General features: G+C 38.9%; 1 long non-coding RNA gene across 2 annotated transcripts; it reads left to right on the top strand.

Annotated features, from left to right (window-relative positions):
- The first annotated feature begins 892 nt into the window (after window positions 1-892).
- Window positions 893-10,870, top strand: LOC138104543 (uncharacterized). Of its 2 annotated transcripts, XR_011148110.1 has the most exons (4): window positions 893-929; window positions 6,022-6,305; window positions 7,141-7,339; window positions 10,281-10,870. It is a non-coding gene; the product is annotated as an uncharacterized lncRNA (long non-coding RNA). The 2 variants fall into 2 exon arrangements; XR_011148109.1 differs by lacking the exon at window positions 10,281-10,870 and having other exon boundaries at window positions 7,141-7,597.
- The last annotated feature ends 17,093 nt before the right edge of the window (window positions 10,871-27,963 follow it).

Genomic DNA, 27,963 nt, shown 5'->3' with positions numbered 1-27,963 from the left:
TGAGAAAAAATATTTCAACATCATTGACATCAAGCACAAATAATCAAAGCTGAGAATAAATATTTGTGGGTACTGGGGTGCTCATGAGATTTATAAAGGATACAGATGATTCACACAAAAAAGAAACTTTTAAAGACCTAATATTATTTAGCTTAAGAAGGAAACAGCCACGGGTTTCTTATCTACCAATTAATTGCATCTGCAGAACTCTTCGCTTGATGCAAGCCACTTTTTTTTTAATCCTCCTCTGACTTTGGAAACAAGATTCCTTATCAGTCCCCATTGCATTTCCCCAAGGTGTAGCACAGATGTAATTAAAAGGCTATACAATTAAAAAGGGATTGCACCTAAATCACTGCATTGAAACAATTTCTCATGCAGAGCCTGCTTTACAGAACTGCACAAATGGAACTTTATTCTAATCCACATCTTTATGCCCATCTGTAGAATGTCAGGCAAAGAGATTTTTGCCCCCATAAAATTCTCAAGTACAAGGAGCTAGAGAAATTATGAAAGCTGCTTTTACTTGAGGCAGACGTTTTCTTTCAGGTCACCTAGTCAAGTTCCCATTTTTCTCTGATTAAATTATTTTGAGGATGAAGCACAGCTGTTTGTCTACAGATTGTTATGGATCTATAGAAGTCAATAGGAGTCTCCCCATTGACTTAAAGGGACTTTAAATCACAATTTTTAAGGGCCAAATTTTAATCCCACTGAACATAAACCAAGGCTCTACTGATTTCAGTGAGGTCAGAATTCTGCCTCAGTCACCCTTACAGCAACTGGTCCTGTCACTGGGCAGAACCAAGACAAGCCTGGCTCCACCCTCTTTGCTCCCTCCCATTTGTTATTTATATATGTTATAGGATCCCTCTGAGGTTTCTCCTCTCCTGGCTAAACAGTACAGCTCTCTCAGCCTTTCCTCACAGGTGAGATGTTCTACTCCTTTAACCAGCCATGCATTTTATTATCTATGCACTTTAAGAAGTCCTTCATGTTGTCTCTTATATCCCTAGCCAGATTCAATCCAGTTTGGACTGTAACTTTCCTAACTTCATCCTTGCTTCCACCCTTCTGTTCTCCCTTTTTGTGTGTGAGTTTGGACAAGGAGTCAATCCCACTTCCAGACAGAGTTTACAGACTATGCAGGTGAATAATTGTACTGCATCCATTTATACCACAACTGAGTTTAGGATTCTGTGTGTTTGAAACACCACCACAACCACCACTAAAATATTAAGTAATTTAAAAACCAGGTGTCAGGTGTTAGCATGAACAACTGCAAAGCACAGGTACAGTGGTAGTTGCCTTCTACCTTGGTAGATGCTCAAATTTGGATTTAATTTATGTTTTCCTCTGTGTTTCTGAAGCAGGTGGTATGCAGAGTTTATTGTTTTAAATCTGTACCCACATGAATTAGGCAGCATGAAATATGTATATTTGTCATTGTGCTTAGTAAGCAAAATCAATTCTTACAGGCCATCAGCAAGGGATATTGCTGTATAGAATTTACTGAAATGTTCTTTTCAGTTATTTATGAGTTAATATAAAAATAAGAAGCATAACCACAAAAGAGGCCCAAAGGTTTTTTTAAGGGACATTTAAATTTTTTAAAATAATTCTTTATAAAATATAATTTCCAGTACTACTTGCACTATGCTCCTTGAAGCTCACTGTTCATTTGCTAACATCCACAGTCTGGGCATTTTGTTAAATGGGACTGTTATCTGCAGACACAAATGTAATTACTTTAAGTTCTTAGGAACAGCTTGCATTGTTTATAAGATCCATTTTTTCCTATCAAGACAAGAAATAAAATTAATAACATTAGAGGCAGTTAGGACAGAGCTTCATATAGAGATATTAAGAGAAGAAGCAGCAGCTAACAAAATTATCACAATTAATAGGAAAAAATTGATCACCAAAAGAAAAGAGTGATATAGGAAAAATGTTATTGCTGCAGATGCATGCCCAGTACAAACAAACAAACAAAAACCCAAAAGAACAGGGAATGCCCAGCCACACTATTTTGCATTACAGAGATTGTGCTAATATGAGCCAAATGAGGTCTGGGAATGAAAATCCACTATAGGGTAAAATGGAGTTTCTACCAGCGAAGGAAAGCCCAGAATGTAATGTAATTCTTAAATCTGATTTACCCAGCTCCTTTTTCCTCTTGGGAACGTGATGTGGTTTCCTGTTCTTTACTGATCAATACCAAAACCACCTGACAGCACATGCACAAGTTTAGCTGTGACATCTCAGGGTGGACCAAGTCAAGCACAGAACATCAGATACAAACTGCCTCCTTCATGCAGACCCTTCAGACTGATGATTCAAGGACCTTCTTCAGTACCTGAATATGTGCATATTTAAGGCAATCATATTTTCCTTATCTCTCACATAGACATGAATTTCTTCAGTCACAAACCAGACCAGAACAGAAATACTGACTGTCAAAAGATAACTCAAAATTTGTGCCTGCAAGACAAAAGTTGTTTTCCCGTCTCCAGGAAATCATCACTTGTGTTGAACAATACCACTTAAAATATTTATTTGCTTCATTTTATTTATTCACTGTAGTTTCTGCTTTTTATTTTATTTGAAAGAGAAAGTTTTTTGAAAGTTTTAAGTTTCTTTTAAAGATATCTTTCCATGTCCATATCAAAAAGAAAACAATTAAATCACTCTGAAAAATGGAAGAGGTTTTAGCAATAAATCATTGAGATTGGAAAGCTAAGGGAAAAGACCTTTACTGCTTATTTACATTTTCCTAAGAGTCAATCTTTAAATTGCAATGAATCTTTTCATTATAAGGGCTGGGCAGGTGTAGCACATCAAAGAAGACATATTTATACTCCCCTCTGAATTTCGTTTTTCAGTCCCTGGCTATCTTTCACTGCAAACAGCATCTGCATCAGAAATGGGTATAACCCAGCAGTTATCCATTAATAATTTTTAGCAATTACATTTCCGACAATTCTGCCAGCTATGGCATAACGTTGGTTTGTAACATATGGCAGTGTCTGCCCTCGGTCTGACTTTTAAGTTCATTTTGGCATCACCCTGTGTTGACTCCCAATCTACTTATGAAGGAGTAGAAATACTCTCTGCTTATCTCTCTGCTTAGAGGCAGGGATACATCAGGCTGTGCTGTTATAATGTATATATGATATAAAAAATTTGATGATAATGATAAACTATAAACATTTCCAGAATTAAAATCCTTGTAGTCAGTTAAAAAAAAAAAAATAGATACCAGTTGTATGCCAACTAATAGATGCTCTCAGACTCTGTTCTCGTTCCTTGCTTATTTTATCTGTTGTCTCAGTGTGAACTGCTGTCCCTCCTTTCCTTCTCCTATCTGAGGAAACCACCAGGGTGGTTTGCATCTGTGAAATCAGAGAGGACTTGCCTGTTTTGAACTATTTCTAATTCTCTTTGACTTTGCTATTTTTCAAGGAATTTAATTACATCCAATAAGGAACAAAGGTTTAAGGAAGCAAGAAACTGTGGATGTCTTTGATGCACAATTAATGATTCCCTGTAGAACACATTTGAGCTCATGAAAGAAGTTCAAACCTGAGTGACCAAACATGACTAACAAAGCCAGTTCTTAGAAACTGGGTCTACAAGCAGAAGCGTGTGGAAAGGACAGAGTGGAAAAAGTTGTACTATAGCTCTGCAAGCCCCATGTGCAGAATGAGCAGTTGATCACTGCTACTTTCATTAAAGCAAAATTTACAAAAGGTAAAACCTTTTGTAAACACAAAAGGTGAACCTAAGTAACTGAGAATAAGAATTAAATACTCAAAATGAGCACAAATGTGTACTACACTGAGAGAAATAAGGAAAGAAAAGGAAAAGAATAATGCTCTGGAGCTGACACAAAAGAAAGAATTTATAGAGAATGGAGCCATAGGTTTAAATATCCTGTTGTCCTTCTATTAATTATAGTCACATTCATGTAGAAGTTTTTGTATTCTCTGCTGAGTGACTGAAATCAGAAAATGCATTGAAATCTTCTACCTAAAGATGCTCATACTGACATTCTTCAGAAGAAAAAGCTATGAAGTTGAAAGAATGTGAAGAACACGTCAGATGTGGGAATTTCTCATCCCTCACTTGGATTTTATATAAAAAAAAAGCTACATTGTCAGGGACAATAAAAGCAAGGGAAGGCTTGAAAAACAAGCCACACATTGGGTCGATAAAACTCTCATAAAGTGTTATCTTTATGACTACTAGCAACTTAGGAATTGTCATACTGAGCCAGGTGAATATTTTTTCTCAGCCAGTAGCACTTTTCATGTGTTTCAAAGAGAGATAAAAGAAGGCCCATGAGGAAAATTCCTTGATAACATTTTCCATTAGTGGTTATCTTGTAGCCATGTCAGCTCATTTAGTTCGCATTGTCCACATGGTTGTCCAGTCCTTGTTTGAACTCTGTTATTTTGGACAATGTTTTTCATGGGTTTGTTGTTCCCTTTGAGAAAAACATAAACATGCTTAGAAGATTTAGATTTCCACTGTCTGTGATTGGAAGTCTCCTGCTTCTTGAATAGTTGTAGTTAGTAATGGGCTGAAAACTAGAGATGGAATGAAGTTGCATTTAAAGTAGCAAACTAGGATTTCATACTCCTGGCACTTCTGAAGGTATTTTTTCTGGCCTTTGCTAAGTATTTAAATTTCTCTGTGACTTAATATTTAAATATCCACGTGTTTATTTCATTAACTTTAGCTATGTGTTAATTCCCTGCTTCTGATGCAATAATTATTCAAGGATTTGGTCCGTTCATCTCATATATCTTCCATATTTAATTTTTCTGTTATTCTCTGCCCCTTGCAGAGTAGATGAAAGGGTTTCCTAGTCAGGAATTCCCCAGCACAGTATTTGTCTCAGGAGTGAACAATATCACAGACTTAAGGAAAAACTGGTCTGTCTGGTGAGCAGTAACAGGACCTGAGGAAACAGCATGAAGTTGTGTTGGGGAGGTTTAGGTTGGATATTAGGAAAAAGGCTCTTCACCCAGAGGGTGTTTGGACATTGGAAGAGGGTTCCCAGGGAAGCAATCATGGCATCAAGCCTGCCAGAGTCCAGGAAGCATTTGGACAATGTTCTCAGACCTATGGAATGAATTCTGGGACTGTCCTGTGCAGGACCGTAAGACGGATTTGATGATCCTTATGGGTCCCTTCCAACTCAGGATATTCTATGATTTTAAATTATTGCAAATGTAGTGATGTTTGCCTCAGTAAAAACCACCAGTAAAGCCTGAAAAGCTTAAAAGTGGCACCTCACCTATTCTGGATCAAAGGCACTTCACAAATATTTTACTTGGTTGTTTTAATGGATGTCTCATTTTATGAGCTATGGAGAAACAGATAATCAGTCAGCATTCCCTATGCATCACCCTATCCCATTCATGGTTCCATAGTCACTCTCATATTCCATCCCTCCTTCCAGAATAAAATACTTCAGCTGCCTTTCACCTTTTCTCATTATAATTACTCTTTTCTGGACCTTCCAGGAAGGTATACCTGGGCTCACTTCCATTGGCAGAAATATTGTGGCTTGTATTCTGTGTGTTTTAAGGATGACCTGTTTCCTATGGGACTATGCCTTGTTTTCTAGGGCTGTCAAATTCTGTGAAAGTAAATTCTTAGCTGGAGTCATTCATCAAATGTGTTTTCCCTTCGGTTTAGCAATTTAAGGTTGTTGATGTTTGTGGCACTTAAAGAGCTCTCAGCTTTCATTCCCTCATTAAATAAATGTTTTTCTCTTCGTGCTTTATTTCTTATGAATCTGAGTAATGCATGGCTAATAATAATAATAATATATTGCTTTGAATCGTACTAAGTAACATAAAAGAGTTTTGGTTTAGTTGTTTATTTGTTGGATGGGTTTTTGATAACTGAAAGGGTTTGAACAAAAGAAATGTCTGCTAGAGCCAGGCTGCTGAAGCATGTTTGAGGTACAATCATTCAGATATTGAATGATGAAGATTTATCTTCCTCTAGGCAACTAAAGGGTCCCTAACTGAAGAATACAATAATTTAAAAAGTCTTATTAGGGCAGGCATACCATCATGTCAGGTGTCAGGAAAAGCAGGAAGAAGGCTGCTCTAAGAAGAGATAAGTCAGGAGCCATGGATATTCTGCAGCATCTGGAAGGAGCAGAACTGGTGGCAGCCAAGAGCTTTTTGAAGCAGTTGGGAGAAGCTGTGAAAGCCCTGTCTCCACGTAAAAGCGCCAGAGCACGGGTGTCCTCTGGAGGAGAAGAAGAGGCAAAATGAGTGTTTAGGGTAAATGCGTGCAGCTGCAGTCAGTTGTTTTGCTGCATGTGAAGAAGCAGATAAGGTCATAGTAGGGGTCACCCAGCACAGCCAGCTGGGCCCCCCCGTGCCACCACCTTTTCCAGGTGTCCCCACAGCTGAAGGGGGGCTCAGCACAAGCCCCCTCCAGAAGGCTCTGGCTGAGAGACAGTCTCTGGGGCACCTGCAGCCCTGGGAATACAATAAAACTTTTGCATCAACTCGTGGTTTGGTGTGCTATTTATCTTTTCCCTCCCCTCTTTATTTTGATTTGTTTTCTTATCTGAAAAGTTATCTTAGAAAGATTAACTGAGAGACTGCTTTGCTTTAATTGTGATAATGATCACAGAGAGCACTCGCCATTTTGATGACAAAAATGCATCAAAAACAGTGCCCAGCACTAAATATACATGACCTAAGAGTGCATTCTCGCCAGCCTCAAGTGCCTATGAAATATTCCATAGTTAAGTATTTATAGGTACTGCTTTGGATGCTTTAGAAACACAATTGTAGGAACCAGGAGTAATTTGTACTTAATTAAAGTGTATAACCAAAACTGGTAAAAAAGTTGCTTAAGATTTTTATAGTCTTGATCTACCTTAGAGGAAAAGAGACAACTTACATGATTGTAAAAGGATATCAAGTGGCCTGTGCTCTCTGTATCTCAGTGTCACTGATATCAAGCCCTTCAAGATTTGAGCCTCTCAAGATTGGAATCAAATTTTGCAATTTCTTTTTAGATGTTAATCAGTAGCTATAGATGGACAGTTAGGATTATAAAATTGCACTGTTCATGTTGTAACCTTGGCTAATCTTTTGTTTTAAGGAAAAGGGAAGACAATCCCAAGATGAATGGGCTGTCTGGACAATTGCCACATGGAGTGAAATCATCAGAACTGAACAGTTACTGGGGGAAAGGTGATTCCAGCAATGGGAGACCATGACCACCGACTCTTTGGCTACCTATTTAACACAGACCTCAGACTCAAGGAGAAGGAAGAACTGCACATGTGGACTAGCAAGAGGTATAACTGGCAAACACAGATTTGAGTATTAATTAATGAAAAAGTTATGCAACATGTAACCAGTGAATGCTGATGCCTTTGTTTGTTAAAATATTTAAATAGTGTAAAATTTTGATGATTGGGGAGGCAGCCTTTTGTGGGTAACCTGGCTCCCTACTTTGTGCAATCTAGAATAAAAAATATAAATGTGTGAATTGGTGCTGCCCACCAGGGAACGAGCTGGTTACCCGGGAGAACAGCACTACCTGAATAACTGAATCATTTCTCTTTGAGGAGCTGATTGCTTTTAACATAGCCTTCAAAAGCTAAAAATCTTCTCTGCTCTTCCCAAGCCAGGCTCTTCTCTGCAGGCTATCCTGCATTTCTGTGGGAAATAAGAGCAGACCAGATCCAGCTCAAAACTCTCTCCTCATCAGGGCAGCCCTGGCTTGGCATGAGGCTTGTCAGTTCCAGCAGAACTCTTTCAGGAGTCTCAGTTATAAAGATGTAGAATCCCAAAAGATAAGGGGCGAATGTGTATGTCTCAAGCACCAGTGTCTGATGGCTGTGGAGCCAACCAAGGATTGCTGGTAATAATGAACAAGGGGGATTGGTAATAACCAAGGATTGCTGGTAATAACACCCTGTTGGAAAGAACAAGGTGTGGCTGGAGAAGAGGGCTGTGTGGACATAGGGCAGCACTTTTCTGAGATAAACATCCCTGTTCTAGATCCTGGAGAAAAGCACAACACTGTACAGCACAAGTGCAGGAATGAGGCCAAGAAGTGGGCATGGTCTGTAAGGGAAAACAAGACCACCAAAGACCCCCAAAGGCTTCTGACCCATTTCAGGAAAGGTCTGAAAGAACAGACTGTGCACAATAACTAATTTGTATCGAAAGTAAGAAACCTGCCTTCAGGACAGGGGAAATTTACCTATAAAAATTTGTCTTTTACTGAAAAATAAACACCCCTCTCAACTACAAATAGCACTTGCAGGATGGTTGGCTGCAGTAGAAAAACTGCATATTACAGGCTGGGAAGGGTCAGCTACAGCTGTACTCCCTAAAAGAGCACAGGGTGGATAAAATAACTGTGAGATAACAATAACACTTGCTGCCCTTCGGGTGGCATGACTCCTGTCCTGCTTAGGCACAGTTGCAGAGACAAATAAATGAATGTGCCTAAAGTGCTAAGCAAACTCCAAAATATTTTATTATCACTTGGGGAGAAGATCTCAAATTAATTGTTCTGCTTTGCAGCTTATTTTGGTTGGCTCGAAGTTGGTTCAAGCTAAAAAGAAAGGTCTGTCCTACAAAAATAGAAACAGATGTATTTTAGGAGCCATGAAATACACAAGCATATAAAACTGTATTGGGGTTGCTCTCAGTAGAATTCATCTTTTTACTCTCTAAAAGTGAAGTTCTTTTTTCTGGTTTGGGGCATAATCCTGATGAAATCACTTATGCAGAGAGTATTTTGTAGCAAGTGTTTGGGCTACTGTGAAATTGGAATCACACTCCTCCCAGATCAATCCTTCTGATATTTTGAAAGACCTCACAGATATAGTAGCCCCATAAAAAACACTAGAATAAATGTTTTTGCAAAATCCTGGACAGTCTTGGCATGAACACAGATGAATTGAACCAAACCCTCTCGGGAAAGACTTTTCTGCTTGATGTCCCAGAACTGATGTGATAATTGATAGAATAAGAAGCTGAGAACATATATTACTGAAGGAAGAAAACATGCTCATGAATTCTCACCCAGAAGCTGGGTTGCCCCAAAATCATTCCTTCAAAAAAGTAATATGGATGAGAAATTAATCCGTCCCTTAGCATGCCCTGTGAGCTCCTATGTAGCTGTTTTCCTAAAGAGAAAAAAAAAGAGGCAGAAATATTTACATGTGAAGACCATTTAGGACTAACTTCTCCAGACACTGGTAAGAAATCAGTCAGCAAGCCCACATCTTGCAATTTCCAGTTTGGTCTCTTTTGCAAATTTGTGGTTCAATGCATCCTCTTCAAGTTAAATGCTCTTTCATTTAAAGGATATTAAATGTCAGACTGGCAAGGGATTTTAAGTAAGATATTGTCAAGGGTGAGGTGGTAAATCAGATTTTACAACTTGAGGCACAGAAGCCATGTTTGATCAATACAATCTCTTGCTTCTATGGATAATGATAATTCATGGTGTCAAGTGGACAGTGTTCATCAGAGCAATCCATCCTGGATCACTTCAACATTTAACAAAGGGAAGAGATTTTGATAGCTGCAGCTGAGAGTCAGGACAAATACATCTCTCTTCCAGTTTTGCCACAGACAATAGCCAGCATCATAATAATTCCAATCAGTAAAAATTCAGTAAAACACAAATAGCTATGCAGGCAGAATGATTTTGGTGGACACTTGGTAGAACACAGGACTAAGAGCACGACACACTCCTTCTATGAATGTATCCCATTCTTTGACACCCTGAGGTGTACCATACATCCATGTAAATGTGACAAGAGCATCTGGTATCTGCTAACAGAATGTTTTCTTAAGGGAAAAACCAAAGAAATTATTCCTTCCCTAAGGTATTCAGTTTGTGACCACTTCTTTACCAAGCACCAGTTTGTTCTTGTGCTTTTGTCAGCCTCCCTGCAAAGCCATCCCTTCTGAAGTACCTGACCATGGAGACAGGGAGTGGTTGTCACTAACTCAGACATCTCTGTCTATACAGATATGTTTTATTTGGATATTAATCAAGACAGAAAGTGAGGACAAGCAACTCATACAGCTCTCTAGGGCAAGCAATACAGAAAGAAAGTGCAATCCAAATACCACTCTACAGGTAGACTTGGCCTACAAAATGTTTCTGTAGAGCCCAAAGCTTTTTCTTTCATAAGCATAGGATGGTGATTATTGCAACAACAACTTCTGTCTAAATAGGTAATTTCTGTATCTTTCTCATCTATCCAGAAACAGCCAGACTACTGCTATTGCTTGTGTGAGAATTACAGAAGATTCTAAGTTGGAAGCAACCCACGAGGATCATCAAGTCCAGTTTTTAAGGGAATGGCCCATACAGGGGTTGAACCCACTACCCTGGTGTTGTTAGCACCATGCTCTGACCATCTGAGATAATCTCAGGAGAATGGGAGAGGAGGAGATGACAGCTTCTGCTGGTGAGCAGTGACCCTTGTTATGAGTAGTGGCTGCTTTGGTCACTCCTGCTGGGCTGGCATCTGTCATATCCCCTGTTCCCTTCCTCCTCATCTTCCCTATGGCAGGCGCTTGGCTTCCCTTGGTAGAACCATGTTTGATTGTACGTCCTTCCTTGCATTTAAGGGCACAAGGGAAAGTATTGCTCCTGATAGAAGAGAATAATAGGAAGATTCATGAGCAGGATGGTTGCAAGAAAGGAAGAAGAGGAAGACAGGCTGCTGCTGTGGGGAAGTGAAGGTGCTGGGAAATTTTAGTAACTGGCACCTCATTTAGCTGTTGGGCAGATGGCTGTAGGAAAGGATAAGAGCAGTTCTGTCTAAAGAGAGAAGGACAAAGGAAGTGAAAATATTCTGCTCTACTGAGAGGGTGGAGGTTGGGGGTGAGAGGGCTGAAGTTTCTTTAGCCATGCTGCAGAGAAAGGATAATGGGTATATTATCCTATGGGTATATGGGCTTGAGGTCAGATCCTGCCTTTGCAGTTTCCCAAACTGGAGTGGATCACACTGTACAAACTGCAAAAGCTGACTGCATAATAATGTAAATAGCACTTATAAGTAGGAATGCATTAAAGCCTCTCAAGCTCAGCTTTTCCATTTCTTCAACTCCATAAGATGCTCCTTCTTATGGAGGAATTCCTGTGGGTAGCTCATCTAAGTACAGCGTTTATACAGTGAACTAAACCATTGGTTTAAATCACTTGGGTGCTATGTCATGTATTTTAGGATAGGTTTAAATCAGACTGAAGTTCTATAAACCTAATTGAGAAAAACCAAAACCTTCTCCATTGCAAATTTGCATTAAAATGCATAATGAGCTAAAGGCAAGTTCAAAAACAGCATTTGCATGCTCTCAGTGAAGCCTAGGCAGAAATAATGTTCCTAAAGTATGCATTGTTAAACTACCTCAAGCAATCTATAAAAACACAGTTTGATGATAAAAGAAACAAAACATTTTTCTTAGCCACCAAGATCCCTAGACTTACGTTGCAAGTCTTGAAAAAACGGCCCTTAGAGGCACCACAAGTAGTTCTCTAGTCAGAACTTTGTTAAAAAACTCCAAAATTAACAGAAACCCCCAAACCACACCATCTGACACATTATTGTCACGGTGCTTTTCATCTAGAAACACATTAAAACAGGTCTTCCCAGGGCTTCCATTTTTCTAACCATGAAAGACATTTAGGGCTAAAGCAATATGTTACCTCTCCCTAGAAAACCTGGTTCTACAATGTCACTGCTACAACACTATTTCTATTACATTTCTAGCAATTCTGGTCCTAAAAACATTTTAGTAATGAACATATCATAAAATCAGTGTTTAATCATAGGGGATCATCACACTTAAAACTGAGCCGTGCAGTTGGTTTTGGTCCCAAACTGAAATCCAGTATTTTCAAACTGACCAAATTTTATCAGCTGGCTTTTGAGACTAGTGGGAGAAAGAATCAAAAACCTTACTCACCTCAGCATCTGACAGTTAGAGTGAGACTCAGATTAAGCCACTCACATTTAAGTGTCTCTCTGTAGTTGTCCAAGTGTGATTTAAGTGCTTAAGATCTCGTTACAGATAAAGAAGATCTCTTGGTATGATGAGTGGAGCCTGTTAAGAAATGCAACTGGCCAAATATATCTAGTTTAGAGAAAATGGAGTAGTTCTTTTAACCTTCTTGACTTTTTAAAGTAAGACTTCAAAATCAGCTATCCACCTAATGTATCTTCTGCAAAACCCCCTTATGATATCATGGTATCTGAAATATTTCCACAGTCTTTGAAAATGTTATAGGGACCTTTAGGAAGACCACACCTCTTAGAGCAGCAGCTGTAGGGAATATCGTAGGATATGTCAAATATTTCCATGTTTGCCATTTTGAGATGGCATATCAATAGCATAAAAAATCAGATACAATTAATATCTATGCTCCTAGTCTTCTTCTGGACTCCTAAATTGTTACGCAAGCACTCAGTTAGGAGCTAGGATTTTTCCGAAGCTTGAAGTGAGACAATATGCCGATGTACAAAAGAGGATTTTTGAAGGAAAAAAAGTATATTTTCCAAATATTTTCCAAAGAACATGATATAAATATTGCAATTGCAGTAAAGCTTAGGAGCCTTCAGTAGCATGAAGGTCATGTAGAGCAATGACAGACATAAATGAGAAATTTTGTCATGTGGAGTTTACCACTTCACGTCATTTATTTCAATAGGCTTCCCATACCTACAGTTTCCTGCAGTCATTTATGGGACTAAGGGTCCCATCCTCTCATATCCTGTCTTAAAATTTATATCTTGATAACATTATTCTAACTTGGATATTTTAAAATATTTAAACGGAAATTTGGGACATGCAGGATAAAGTCAGTTTGCTACACGGATAAAATAAAAGACGCATCATTTGTTTAGCCTTATTTGGACAGTTTCCCAATAGAGTGAATAAAGGAATGTTTTGCTAAATTGGGAAAACAGAAAATCAGAGGATGAACTTTCTAAGTACAAAAATCCAGAAGAATGCAAATCCTCCTCAGAATTGCTACTCTAAAGAGATTTACAATTTCATTTATGACAGACTTGAAGCTACCTCTTTCCCCTTGGGTGCATTGGAAAGGTTTGTGACCTTGGAGTTATAGTTTTCATCTGCTGGCCAAGATTCAAGCTTACACAAATAGTTTAGTCTTGATACCACTATAAAGTCTTTATAGTTGGAGATTTGCTTCTTTACGTAATAACTTACCTCTGATGTACTTTGCTATAAAGTGAAATTGCTAGCAGTGCTTTTGGGAGGGGATAGAGGAAATATGTTTTAGTTTTTAAAAATCTTTATGCATAATAAAGAGTGCTTTTACATTTGGTTTTGTTTTAACTGCATACCCTCTGTTCTCTTGTACTCACCAAAAGAAGCATTCATTTACCAATAGATAGTGTAACTGTGGTTATTTTAGACACAACAGAGGTGTAAAACAAAAAAAAAAATCTTTTTTCCCTGCCTAATGTATGTTATTTCTACAAATTTCAGTTAAAGCAATCAGTTTTTAAGGGGCTTCAGTCAAAGACAGTAATTAAGGCAAATGATTCTCCAGCACCTGGGAACAACCTTCTTTTGTGTTTGATATTATATGTTATTGTTCTGTAACAACAACAACATTTGTGTGTTTTGCTGCACCCTTGATCTGAAAGTGAGATAATTTCTCCAGTGATGGCTCAATTCAAGGTGATATCACTTTACCTACCAACACCATACCAGGACTCTTGGACTTTGTCCATACCGAGTTCACAGCAGTGAAGACCCTCATGAATGGGTGTGGGCACAGGTAAGAAGCCTCATATAAGAAGACTCCACTCTGGGTCAGTAATTTTAAGTACTGTCATTTTGTAAGATTACAGTTTTCTCTGAAGTTATGATATTGCTGGTACATGTAAAGTTTAGCACAGGCTTTAACTATGTTGTTTACCTCTCTTGCTGCCAGAGCTGAACCAATAACTGCAGAGTCCAGGGATTTCCCAGTGTAACATTGGATTCATATGTGACTGTGGAAGCTCACACTGGGATGCCAAGAATGCTGCCCTTTGACATTGAACAGTGCAGGCAGAAAGGTCACAGAGGCTGGAAATACTTGCACCATGGGACTTAACTTTTTCCTCCCCAGCATGGCTTCATGGTACAAGATATTGACAGCTGAACTACATCCATTACCAGATGCAGCCTGGCTGCAGAAATCAAGCAGTTTGCCCAGGTTCACCACTGTGCTAGGAGACACTCATCCATACTTACCAATATCAGCACTGACATCTGTGAGAATACATTCATTTCCACCTATTAATTGCATATTGACAAGAAGATGAAGGAGAGAGAAGCAATCTTTTTATTTGAGATGAAGGGAAATTAACTAAGCATATATTTTAGGAGAAATTATTTTATGCATATTTTTAATGTATTTGAAATGTGAGAATAGATCAAGAACTACATTTTTTTGAAAGCACTGTTGCAAGAACAGTAACAATGAAATCACTCCTTATAAATGAATTCACCTGTCAACAGGCCAGATTATGAGCTCAATTACATTGATATGGATCTGTAATACCTCCACAGAAAGCAATTAATCTTCTTGTTATTCTCACTATTTTAATTGCAAATAGAATCTGCTGTGACATGCCCAAGCATCTGAATTTGATGACCTTCAAGATCTTGCAAAACCTTGAATAAATCAGTGCTACTCTAAGCTTCTTATCCACATTGGTATTAGTGACCCTAAGACAATTAGAAGTAGCTACGAATTTCTGAGAACAAAGGTGAGGATATCTGTTGGGGCCCTCTCCCTGCCATGTAGCCCTGGGAGAGGGGCCCTGGGGGGGAGGCACAGGGTTTCCCTGCCCCTTGTCAACCTCGTTCCCCATTGGTTGTTTTGTGTTCCCCTGTGCGGTCAAGGACCCTCAGGTCTCGTGATTGCTGCAGCTCCTTGGCAGAGCTCCGGCCATGTGGCTGGAGAAATAAACATCTCTGAAACATCTACCAAGAATCTGTCCTTATATTTCTTTTCCACGGGCCTCATTGTCTGATACGCGTGTTGCAGTATCCACACTGTAACATATGGTGAAGATTCCGGGGAGACACCGATCCCTAAGGACAGAAAATTCGTGAGTAAAAACCACTCTAGATCTCTCTCTTCTCGCCTTGGTTTGGATATTCTGTCTGGACTATGGAAGAATCGCGGGAAATGTGGCTCTCTGAGCCACAGAAAGAAATGTATCTAGAAGTTAAAAGAATCCTTGAACAACAAAACAAGAAAGTGTTTGTTCTGGGACATCTAGAACATTTTTTTAACTGGCTTTTCAAAAATTTCTTTTTTATTTCTCAAGACTTACTTTTGATATTAATCCTCCTGGAACTAATCACAGGTGGTTTTGGTCCGAGATCTTGTGTGAGATAAAGGATCAAACAGAACATGCACTAGTGATAGAACCTCTCCGTGCATCCCTTGTAATCAGCAAAGCTCTTCAGGACCATTTGTATGGTCCCATTACCCCTAGAGCAGAGGATGGCTATAATCCTGTGGCCGAGACCGCGCGGTGGCCATCCCAGGAGCGCGTGACTGCAGCCGTGCCGGCGGAGGTGCCTGCGCTGGATGCGCCCGGCCCCCTCGGGAGCATACGCCTTATTGCAGACCCCATCCTTGTCTCGGGGACCCCGGCCATTCGACCACAAGTGAGGGAGCAACACCGCAGGCGCCGCGGGCCACGTGCAGCAGAGAGGCGGCCCCCAGGAGCAGCCAGGAACCGGGGGTCGGCATGGAATCCCACTCTGAGCACACAGCTCAGAGAGCCCTGTAGAGCAAGAAGCGATGGTTTCCATAGCGACACGAGAAGCAGCACAGTGCCGAGCCGGAATGGGGCCACACTCAAAGCAGCGTGGAGTTTGTGGAGTGGAACCACTCACAGGCCACGGAGTCAGCGGCGATGGCAGCGCGGGGCCGCGCAGAGCCCAGACAGGCGCCGGAGCGGGGCCGCTCGGAGAGCGCGGAGCAGCCGCAACGCGGGGGCCTGACCGAGATGTCGGAGTCGGCGAGGCAGCGGCCACGCGGGACCGGCACCCACGACAGACACACAAGCATGTGATAGGAGAAGTTGTAGCAACGAAATCACAGGAACTGTGAAATGGTACAATGTCAAAAACAACTATGGATTTATAACACGAGATGATACAGGGGGAGATTTATTCATCCATAGAACTGCCATTAAAAGGAATAACCCTAAAAATTACCTGCAAAGTGTAGGAGATGGGGAAGTTGTACAATTTGATATAGTGCAAGGAAAGAAGGGTTTACAAGCAGCGAATGTTACTGGGCCTGGGGGTATTCCAGTCAAAGGCAGCCGTTATGCACAAAATTATAAACAATATCCATTCCAGCAACTTCCCTACCCACAACCTACTTTCCCCTTTTACCCTATACCCAATATGAACCCTTTCCTAAATTTACCCCATCCCCAGTTTATTCTTAATCGGTTTTTCACCCCATGGCTTCCCTATACAATTCCCTTTCCCTACAACTCCTCTCCGATGCTGAGGGGGGGATGAAAAGAGGGAGGGAAGAAATTAAACCCTCTCCTGCCTCAGTTTCCCCACAAAGCATGCCCGGAGAGTCCTGTCTCCCTTCTGTCAGCCCTAAGATGTTCCAGAGAATCTGTTTGGACATTTAAAGACTCAGGAGGGTGGCTTGTTTTGTTTTGAAACTGTCCTTGTTATCTCATGTTTATCCAGTTGTTTTCAATGTTAAGTTTTAAATCCCTTTTCATTAAAAATAAATGGGTGAAATGTTGGGGCCCTCCCCCTGCCATGTAGTCCTGGGAGAGGGGCCCTGAGGGGAGACACGGGGTTTCCCTGCCCCTGGTCAGCCTCGTTCCCCATTGGTTGTTTTGTGTTCCCCTGCGTGGGCAAGGACCCTCGGGTCCCGTGATGGAGCAGTTCCTCGGCAGAGCCCGGCCATGCGGCTGGGGAAATAAACATCTCTGAAACATCTACCAAGAATCAGTCCATATGTATTTCTTTCCCATGGGCCTCGTTGTCTGATACGTGTGTTGCAGTATCTGCACTGTAACAGACATCAGAATAACAAGAGGTGCTTCTGTCTGTTCCCCCAAATTCATACAACGGTATGGGCTTATACAGTCAGGCAAGAGCCTTTTAGAGTTACTTATGGAAGATTTTCTTATGGAAGTCACAGAAAGTTTCTGACCCAGATCTTCCTGCTCATTGAGGAAAGTCTATGAGGAGCATAGGATGTACAGCTGATAAAACAAGGGAAGAGTACCTAAAAGCATCACAATTAATCATCTTGGTAAAGATTGTGTAACGAGGATGTTAAAAGCATGGAAGCTAGCTGAAAACTGCTGGAGGAAAATGAGAGTTGCCTAATGAGCAGTTGAGGCATCTCTACAGGAATATTCAGATAACAGGAGGATATTGGAAAAATTTGAAATCTTGAAACGCCATAAAAATTGTGTATTATCATTTAAGAGACAGATTAGAGCGAGTCGTAAAACTGGAGTGTTTACACAAAAAGAATTAATATCTGAGGGAAATTTAAGACCTAATTTTTCCTCATATTAAAAGAGTTTATTTTTGCTCTCATTCATGAAGAAGTGACTGCAAAATTGAAAAGATGTAGTATTTCTGAATAAATGTAAAAGGAGAAAAACAGATGTATGGAGTATGCTGCAGACTGCCTAGTAAGAGGGAAATATTGAAAGTTTTTAAACAATTACAAAAAAAAGCTATGCATGGTGGCATGAAGGATCTGAATTTCATATATCTTTTGAAAAATGATAGAAATATGTCACTAAAAATTTATTAAGATTAACCTTTTCTTTAGAAGATGAAAGAAGTTATTGAATAACCATTCTTGATTTAATTCTGACAGGCAGAGAAGAGCTGCTTAAGTATTTGGTATGAAAAGATGAGACAGAGTCACTATCAGCTGAGTAAAAAACATCCTCACACCACAGTTAGTGATTCATTGCTAGGCTATGAAGATATTTCAGGTATATCTGTATATTTCCTGTATACCTGTAAGGTGGTTCCTGATCAGTATTTCCTTTAATGACTTAGGTAAAGGAATACAGAATAGATTTATTGGTTTTTAGGTTTTTTAATATTTTTTGGATGCACCTTCCAGAGTCTGCATTTCATGTCTGTTGATTTTTGCTATCTCACACCCACCATCTGACTACAGGCTCTCAGGAGCTCCAGAATCCCTGACCCACTGTTCCCAATACAGAAGACAATTTCCAAATTAAAAGATGTAATCTACAGATTTACATATAATTAATACATTCTTTATCCCTTTTAATATCCTTTTTCTTTTTTGTTATCTCCTTCAGTCAGGCAACATGCACTCTTTAGTTGATTGCTTTATGTTAAATTTGTATGGAAACTTTGCTCCTAGCTGCACTGCAGTTTGCATTCCACATCTTAAAATGGGAAAACTTGCAGTCTGTGTATAATCCTTGATAAAATATGGGAGGTGTGTTGTGCAGATCTTGGGCTGCAGACATTGGTATGTTGTCTATGTGCCTCCCACCAATGTTATCAGTATCTCAGATGCTGCAGTTGTCCTGCTGAAATAGTCAACTTTCATTGCCTTCTGACCTGCATAGCTTTATAGCTTTGTCCTAGAAAATGTGTTACTGTTTTTTTTTTTTTTCCTTTGGTGTGACACCAACACACATTTTTACACATGCCAAGTGGCCTCCCATCCCAGGATACTCATCCAGTTGAGACAAACCCGTCATTTTGGCACATAGAAGGCTGACACAAGTTCTCAGCACACATACATGAAATAAAAGAATTAGAGACTTGAAAGTTATGCTCTGTTTGCAAATCATCATTTTGCTAAGCAGGTACTAAATATTCTCAAAATATGCAGTGTCAGGAGAAGCATCATGTAAGAGTTGATATCTCCTAACTGGCAGCTACCCACAAGGCATTTATTCCCAACTAATATCAGCAGTGTTTTTCACTCTCTACCATTGCTTTAAACTTTCCATTTCACACACTGATTAGCTTAGTAATATTATCAGTTTCCTTTCTAATCTGTGAGGCACTGATGAATTCAAGCAGGGCCAGGAGGGAGGTCACAAGCAACCTGCAAGGCAGCATTAAAATTCAAAATGATCTTGAGAAACTGGGGAAATAAGATGAAATCTAACAAGAGGAAATTCAATAATGAGAAGTAAAAGGCACTGCACCCTGAAGAAGAAATCATATGTGTAACTACAAAATGAGGGATAGCTCACAAGGCAGCAATGTGCCACACGAGACCTGGGACTGATAGTACATTCTGAGGAGAAAGAAAGTCAACAGAGAGACGATACCTCAAAACTGGTGAATCTCATTCTGGGATTCATTAAGACCATGTGAGAAGTAAGATATGGGAAATAATGATTAAAGTTCAACTACCACTGTTACATTGTAAAATCTTAAGTTTCACTGTAGTCGAAGATAGACATAGCCCAGAAAGTTTGAAGGAGAAACAGTAAGAGAAAAAAGTTTATAAGGCATGAATTATAGGAAAGGTTGAAAAACTTTAATTCCTTTTGTCTACAGAAGGGAAGACAGAGACTGAGACAGGTTGGCTATCTTTAATATGTTAAATTGTATTATAAAAAAGGTGATGATTAATTGCTTTCTATATCCACAGGAGATAAGGGAAAAACGAATTAGTTTAACTTGCAAATGTGTAGTAAGAAACATGTTCAGATTACCAGTGAGTAAAGCACTGGAACAGATTACCCAAGGAAGATGTAAAATCTACCCCACTGGATTTTTTTAAGAAAATGTTTTCAGAAAAGTATCTGACAGAAATGGTTAAGATATACCCATCTTATCTCATATCTAGGGGACAGATTAATACATTCTCTCTTGAGATCCTGTCAAGATTTATGTTTCCATGGTTTTTATATATTTGAAGATAGAAGCAATGGTATTTGAAAATAACTAGAAAAGTCATAGGGGTGGTAGGGGTGAGGAAAACATTGAAACTTGAAAAAGAAATCTGAACTCACTAGTCCACTGAAGATGAATATGTTAAAATACTCACAGCATGCATATTTAAAATGCTTTAAGGATACTGAAAGGATATGGGTGCCCTTGTTTTATACCAAAACTATAAACTCTGAGTGGAAATAAATACTGATTTTGTTTTGGGTTTGTTTTAAATAGAGCATTTCTAGGTCTTTGAGAGCACATTTGTCTTCCTGGGTGTGTTTCATCTCACTAATTTTAGCCTGCAGCAACTTCAATATTTATATCTGAGTTTATTACCACAGCTACCTTTTATAGTCCATAAAAGGAAATATGCAAAATAATGCATGATTAATCTGATCAATTTAGAAACCTGCTTTAGGATGAGATTAAATCTGACGTGCACATTGTGTGTGTAAATGTCTGTTTTCCTCCCGAGGCTGTAAAGATAACTCTGGGCTTAATTCTACCTACCATCTCTAGCTGGTGCCCACCATCTCACCTATCATCCTCCTTCAGAAATAGACAGAAAGCTGACCATGGAACAGCCTTTCATCACTAATCTGACACAATTCCAGACTTATTCTGAATGAGAAAATTCCCTGTCCTTTATTTTAGCCTTCAGTATGAGAAAAGGTGACCCAAAGACTGGACTAATATCTGTAGTTTAAAGAACCCATAACTTCCTTATTTGTTACAGGTCTCTCTACCTGAGTTGCCATACACAGCAAATAACAATAATGATGCTGCTCAGTTGTGTCAAATACCTGAATGGATTGTTATCTGGGTTTTGATGTTTGATGTTTTCTGATAAAAATCACTTTTCGCACTAGGTGACCAAGAAAATGCTGCTGCCTGCACAGGCAGATGAATTGATATTTGTGCCTGTCATGCAAACTAGTTTTGTTTCACTTGTTGTTTCATCCGTGCAATTTTCTTGCACCCGTTTCAGTTTCCGGACAGTGACGGTTTCATTGTCATTTCTTTTCTACAGTTCATCCTTATAACTAGAAATTTGCCTTAAATAAAAAACGCCATTTTCCTAGTACTGTTGATAAATTCCCAGTCTCAAATCCTATTCACCTGGAGGACCAGATTATTCATCTGTATGTTGTTACATGAAGACAATATTGCTTTTCTTTTTGTGCATTCTTAATATTAGCTGAAGAAGATGCAGAATTTAAATGAGAACAAACCTTAAAAGTTTTCATTTCCAGTTGATGAAACAGATCCACAACCTCTCTCTATAGGCAACTTTCTTAGATGCTCTGAACATACAGGTAGGAAAAAAAAAAGTAGAATGTTACTGAGTAGAGTATTTCTACCTACATCAGCATGTAAAAATTAACTTCTACTCATGAGGAAAAGGGATGATGGTTGTCCCTCTTCTCCCTCCTTCTCCTCTAACTACTGTGGGAGTACCAGCTTTATGGAAAAGAGGTTTGGATTAGAATAGAAGAGACAAAACAAGCTTTTATTTCCAGTACAGAAATACTGAACTATATTCAACCACTTACAATTTTGTCTGGTTTATATTTGGAAATGTAGAAGTGAAATGTGGGGTCGAAAGACCCATAGCATGTCAAAACTTGGGTACCCTAAAATAGGTACATGCAGGTTGCTGTAAGCTTACCTGAAAGAACAGGACACAGGTATGTGCATATATGCTTCACACATAACTGTATTTTGGGAATCTGTGTGGAAAGCAGCATTCTCAAAAGTTCAGTCTGGTCTCCATAAATGTCCCATTTCAAAGAGAAGAAGAGGCTGGTTTTCTGGCTAGAGTTGTGTGAAGCTCCTGCTCATAGACCTCTGCTATTCTGCATATTCAAAGAGGTGAAAATCAGTCTGTCAGGTTTGATTATGTGATTTTTGGAACTTGTCCATAAAAAATAATCTTTATAACAACATTATTAGTTATATTCTGTTACTCAGTCTTGGCACCAGTCAGCTGTTAGAATATTGTATAAGGAGACTGAAATGACATGGAAAGCTGAACAGTGGGAAGGGGATGAGCTGTAACAAAGTGAAATGCAAGGTTATGCATTGAGGCTTACAGAAAAAGCTGATTCCAGCTATGTGTTTGTAAGCTGGAAATAACAGAGTGGGGGAAAGTAATCAGTGGATCAGCTGGAAACACATTGTCTATGGGCCACCAGCATGGTGCATCCTTAAATATGACAAATGTGATCCTGAGACAACTCAGATGAGATAATTCCAGCCTTCCTAGAGAGCATTCAATGAAAATGTAGCGCACAACTCTGGAGAAAAAATTAAGGATTATTTAAACTGAAAATATTATATTAGCACAGGAGCTATTATGTATAATCTGAACTCAATTACATTTATATAGGAAATTAGAAGAAATATTATTACTATTTTTGATGAGTTTCTCAATATTAGTAAAAGGGCTGGCAGAGTCATTATCTTTATGATGGGGAAGATGATGGTTGTCAGGGATGTGATATTATGATATGGATGATAATTTTTTTTCTCTTATGCTGAAGGAGTTTTTCATATTGGAGGTGAGATAGTACAGGTGATGTCACAGAGCACTTATGGATTCTTCTTGCTGTCCCAGAAATCTTCAATGAAAATTTCTGACTATTACTGAGCAGAGAATCCACACAAAATAATGTCTTCTACTAGGCATTCTTCTGAAAATCCTTTCTCTTTCGTCTATTTTTAAAAGCCAAATCTTACCTTGTCTTCAAATATCAGCTCTATCCTCATGAATCCTTTCATGGAGCTGTTCAATTAGAATCCACATTCCTTGGTCTACAGGCCACTGGGTTTTTTTAAAGCATATGAAATCTATAAAGAAAGTAATTAGTAAAGATTTTCAAGAAGGGAATATGATTTTGACATGAAGATATCCCATGTGCTAATTAACCTAAGTTCCAACAAATGTAACTGAGAACTTTTTAGGTGCTTTTTTTCTTTAATGTGATCATTGGGATAGCAGTAAGAGAGAGTAAGATTAGCAAAGCCTTCTCATTTATTATGTTCATTCTGTGCCATTATGTAATTATATCTAAGTTAATCTTTTAGTTAATTATAAGCCAAGTGGTGAAGAAACACAAAAGCACTAGCATATTATCCTTGTAAGAATGTTTCTTTTTGAGAGGAAAAGAAAATGGATATTTTATTCCATCTTAACCTCATTTTTGAACAGTTATTGACATTTTACTGACTATGAAGAAACTTTAAAAAATTGTTCTTGATATTAACTTCAATATTTTTGTTTCTAGCATGAGAAAATATTCCATACATATTTCAAGAGAAACAATTTTAATGGCTAAAAATGTCACCTGGAATAAATATTACAGAGATCTGTGTTTGTGAGTCTGCTACTTGAAGTGTTTAAAAACTTATTTACATGTAAAACAATGCCTTCTTTTAGCAGCAGTATTGGTTTGTGCAGCAAGATGCATTGAAATGATTTCACATATAATAGCTGTTTTTCCACAGTTTGTAACATTAAGAAAGCCTGTTCTTCTTCCCAGTGTTAGTGAAATTATGGTATTTCTTACTTCAGCTGAACTCATGAATAAATTTTATGTTCATACATTTAGTCCCACTACGTGGTACCTTTCTAATAACACTATTTTATTATGTTCAAAAGCCTGCTGAAAGTGTTTTTCATCTGATTCAAGTTATTAATCATAGATCAAATTCTGCACTTTCTTCAAAGCCTTCAGTATTTGCTTATACACAAATTCAGCCATTCTCATACATCATGAAAAAATATCCAATTTTTAAAAAATATTCAGTTTGTTCATCCTCTAGAGATGAATAATTTATCTTTCCAAGTATTGTCAAGTATTGTTCATTACAGTGTGTTCAGTTCAGTTGTTTAGACACCAGTCCTGCCCCTGAAGACGTGTATCAACAGTCTCAATTTTTGGGATGTACCCTTAAAAGAAATTTCCAGATTGGTTATTTATGTTTTCCATTGTCGAGATACACAGTGCTGTGGCTAATATGAGAAGGAACTGCCTTCAGTAACATCAGAAGTCCCTCCCAGTTGTGTTCCCTTGGCAATATGCAAAAATATGGAATTAAGATCTTATAAATCTTGGGTTATGTCCCTATTCATTTACTAAAGTTAGAAAAAACATTCATTAGAAAAAACTTACCAAAATAGTCTACTGTACATATTTATGTCAATACTGTGGCCCTTTTTGGTTTGCACTAAAATTGGAGTGCCTGGAAGTCTCAATATTTTAACATGAAACACACATAATCAGCTCCTTCTTCTGTTTCATTTTCTAAAGTAATTATTTTATTTAAAACAAAAAATCAAACTTTCTAATATTTAGACAGACATTTTCCCCTGACTTTTGTTTCATCAGAGTTTTTTAAATTTTATTCTTTTTTATAAACAAGTCAATTTTGAAACCTCAGCATTATCTTTTAAATGAAATTTCTGTTTTCTCCTAAGCATGGACAGTTGCACATGGAACATGCCCATGAGGTCAGAAATTGGTGGTTTTTTCTATTTCATAGGTAGGATATTGGTGCACTGTGAAATTATTATCACGTCAATGCAGGCAGGTGGGTACTTAGGAAGGATACAGTCGGAGAGCTTAGGAGTAGGAATTGGGAGATGGGTGAGTAGGTGATTTAGCCTGCTATTTTTGAAACTAATTGTAAGTAGATATGAGATTTTCAGTTTATGGTTTAGCATAAACCATATCCAATCGTATCCATATGCCTCATCCAACCCAAACATGCCATTCTATGATACTGTGAATTAAGAAAAAGTCAGCTGCTGCATCCAGCTCTGGGATCCCAACATAAGGACATGGACTTGTTGGAGCAAGTGCAGATGAGGGACATGAAGATGCTCAGAGGGTTGGAGCACCTCTCCCATGGAGCCAGGCTGAGAGAGGTGGGGTTGTTCAGCCTGGAGCACAGAAGGCCTTAGAGCACCTTCAGGGAGACCTTAGACCACCTTCCAGAACCTAAAGGGGCTACAAGAGAGCTGGAGAGGGACTTTTTACAAGGGGTGTGGTGACATGGCATTAAAATGAAACAAATTAGGTTTAGATTAGTCATAAAGAAGAAATTCTTTACTCTGAGGGTGGTGAGACACTGGAACAGGTTGCTCAAAGGAGTTGTGAATGCCCCATTCCTGGAAGTGTTAAAGCCAGGCTGAATGGGTCTTGGAGCAACCTGGTCCAGTGAAAGACCTCCCTGTGGCAGGGGGGTTGCAATGAGATGATCGTCAATGTTTCTTGCAACCCAAACCATTCTGTGATTCTGTGATCCTTTTATATTATTATATGTTAGCTGGGCACCTATAGCCTGGCAAAGAAGGCTATATATTACCTTGGCACAGAGCTGCCAAGAGAAGGAGTGGATGAGAAGATGTGTACCTGACCTATTTCTATAGGCATATTTAATTGATCAGTCACCTGGTCTTCCAAGAAAGAACTCTGAACATGGCATTTTTTAGCATTAACTGAATATTTCAGAAAAAAATATAATCTTAAGTACATATGGCATTTAGAGGGCACTAATTTTACTCTGATGCTATTTGTACATGCAGGTTCTCAGGAATATTTCTTTTTCTTCTGCACTGTCCAATTAAGCAGATAGCAAGAAATGGGTGAACAGCACCATTAACAGTAAAAAAACTCCCAAAAACAAAACCCAAAAACTATTCTGTTTAGAATAAAACAAAAAGCATTTGCAAAACAAGAACCTCTCTTGTAAGCGACCGGTTTGTTTCTGAACACAGTGTGCTGAGACCTCACAGGTAGCAGTGGAGCTGCTCCAGGCCTCTTGCAAACACTTTTATGGTTCTTTTATGTTACTTTTCTTCCTCTTCATCTTTTCTTGTGTGTGTGCATGTGATGACTGATTCCCTATTCAACAACAACTCCTCCGTTGCTCAGGAGATGCAAATATAAGCACAGTGGATACAGTGACCCGACGTGCAACAGAGAAAAATGCCTTCAATAATTAATGAGAGAATGGGATGTGGAACCACTAAATGCAGTCTGAAGTTGATTACAGAGCTGTCAGTCATCTGCAGGGCAATGTAATGAAACAGAGCAACTCAGCAGTCAGGATATGTATGAAAGTCATTTCCTATCCCTTCTGCACATTTTTTTTTTTATGGACTATAAAACTGACAATTGGATTATTGAAAGGAAAAACTGATGAAATATGTCTGTTTTGAATGGGAACATGTCTCAGTAATATAGCCCACACACACTCTGTCCTATTTTTATCCAGACTTCAGGAAGTAAGTTATTCAAATGTATTTAAATAAGCTTTCTACCCCACCAGTATAGTTTCATACTGCCTCATCTGTTGCGTCATGAACATAAACTACCCTAGATTAAATTTATATGTAATTATTTTGTTCCTCATATGTCCTTCTATCCAAGATATGTCCTTAAGATGGCTGTCTTGTGATTTTGAAACTTACAGTTATTTACCTGTAGCAGAATTCAGATCAGTTTCCCAAGGCCATTTTAAATAAGAAGTAAGCCTAGTATCAGACAAATTTTTGTTTAGAATAAAAAAATGTACTCAGTTCCAAGTTTTTTGTGATTGTTTCTTTTTTTTTCTTCTAGATGATCTGATAGAAGCTTCAAATTCCTTATGAATTCTTATTGAATTTATCAAATATAATGTGGTTTGAAAACAGATGGCTCCAGAAGTGCAAGGTTGCACAGCTCTTTATCTTCCCAGAGCAAGTGCCCAGTTATATGCTAATAACATACCAGAATAGGTCTATTTTGAATTGTCATCTACCATATAAAGTCTTCTGAAGAACAGAGTATTTCTGAGGGGTTTGTATATTTCTGCTAATATGTTTTTTTAAATGGGAGGAAAATTTACTGAGGCTCAATCTTACATTTTTCAAATATGGTGGGCAAAATTCTAAATCAGTTTAAGCCCACTGCAATCCTGTCACTGATTTTAACAAGTTCAAGACTAGTCAGAATGAAGATTATCTACTGAGAGGAACAATCTCTACTTCAATGACTGCAGATCCCTTTTGCAGGGACACTATCATCCTCTCTCCTCTGAGAGATCATCCCTCTAAACTGACCTCTCACAGGCACGGGGCCACAGCTCTGCACAGATCAGCATTTGGTGTGTCCCCAGGTGTGAGCTTTAGATATGAGACCTGTTGGAGAGGACGATCTCCTCAGTGAAGCACCATGGCACTGCTCCACAATTCAAGCTAAGGGTTAAGGGATATCCTTGACATACAACTCAAGCATTTAGCCTAGGCCCTATGTATAGGGAATGCACACTGGAAACCTGAGAGCATTAGGACTGGAATTGCTCTCTAAGAGTTAGGATAAGGAAAACATGGAACTGGTATCCAGGAGCCTTCATTTGCCTTGGACCAACTCTAGTGGGCATGCTCAGGATTTTGCATTCCTGAGAGGCCCCTGTTGTGTTTAGAAAAGAGTCCCTTAGTGTGGGGTTTGTCCCTCAGCCTAATAAGGCAGATGCTGGAGGGAAAGTCTTTGGAAAGGGAGGTGGAAAAAGCAAGTGGGAGAGAGCCAAAGCAACGTGTTGGAGTCACTGACTGTGGCAGCTTGGGAAATCCAGGGCTAACTGATGTTGCTCTGTGGAAATAACTTACAGCTCATGGCTTATGAAACGGATAATGTGTCAGCTGGAAACAACAGACAGAGTGGAAATAAGAGACTAGGGACAGGAAGGAGACCATGGAGTAAGTCTGAAAAAAAACCTCAGGTGGAAAAATGATCAGGAGTGCATGTTTAGGCTTGATGGATATTTTATGAAGTAGAAGAAACAAAATGCTTGTTCAAATTGCTTGTACATACAGCTAAATAGCTTGAGCTGAGTATGCAGATCTGTGAAACAACCTGTAAAAGCCAGATCAGGAAACGCTGGCAATTTTTCAAATGTGTGGAGGCACGGTAGGAAA

This window comes from Aphelocoma coerulescens, chromosome 1A (assembly GCF_041296385.1).
Source record: "Aphelocoma coerulescens isolate FSJ_1873_10779 chromosome 1A, UR_Acoe_1.0, whole genome shotgun sequence".
NCBI classification, from domain to species: domain Eukaryota; kingdom Metazoa; phylum Chordata; class Aves; order Passeriformes; family Corvidae; genus Aphelocoma; species Aphelocoma coerulescens.
Note: the sequence above shows the minus strand (reverse complement) of the source record. Positions and strands in the feature narration are given on the sequence as shown.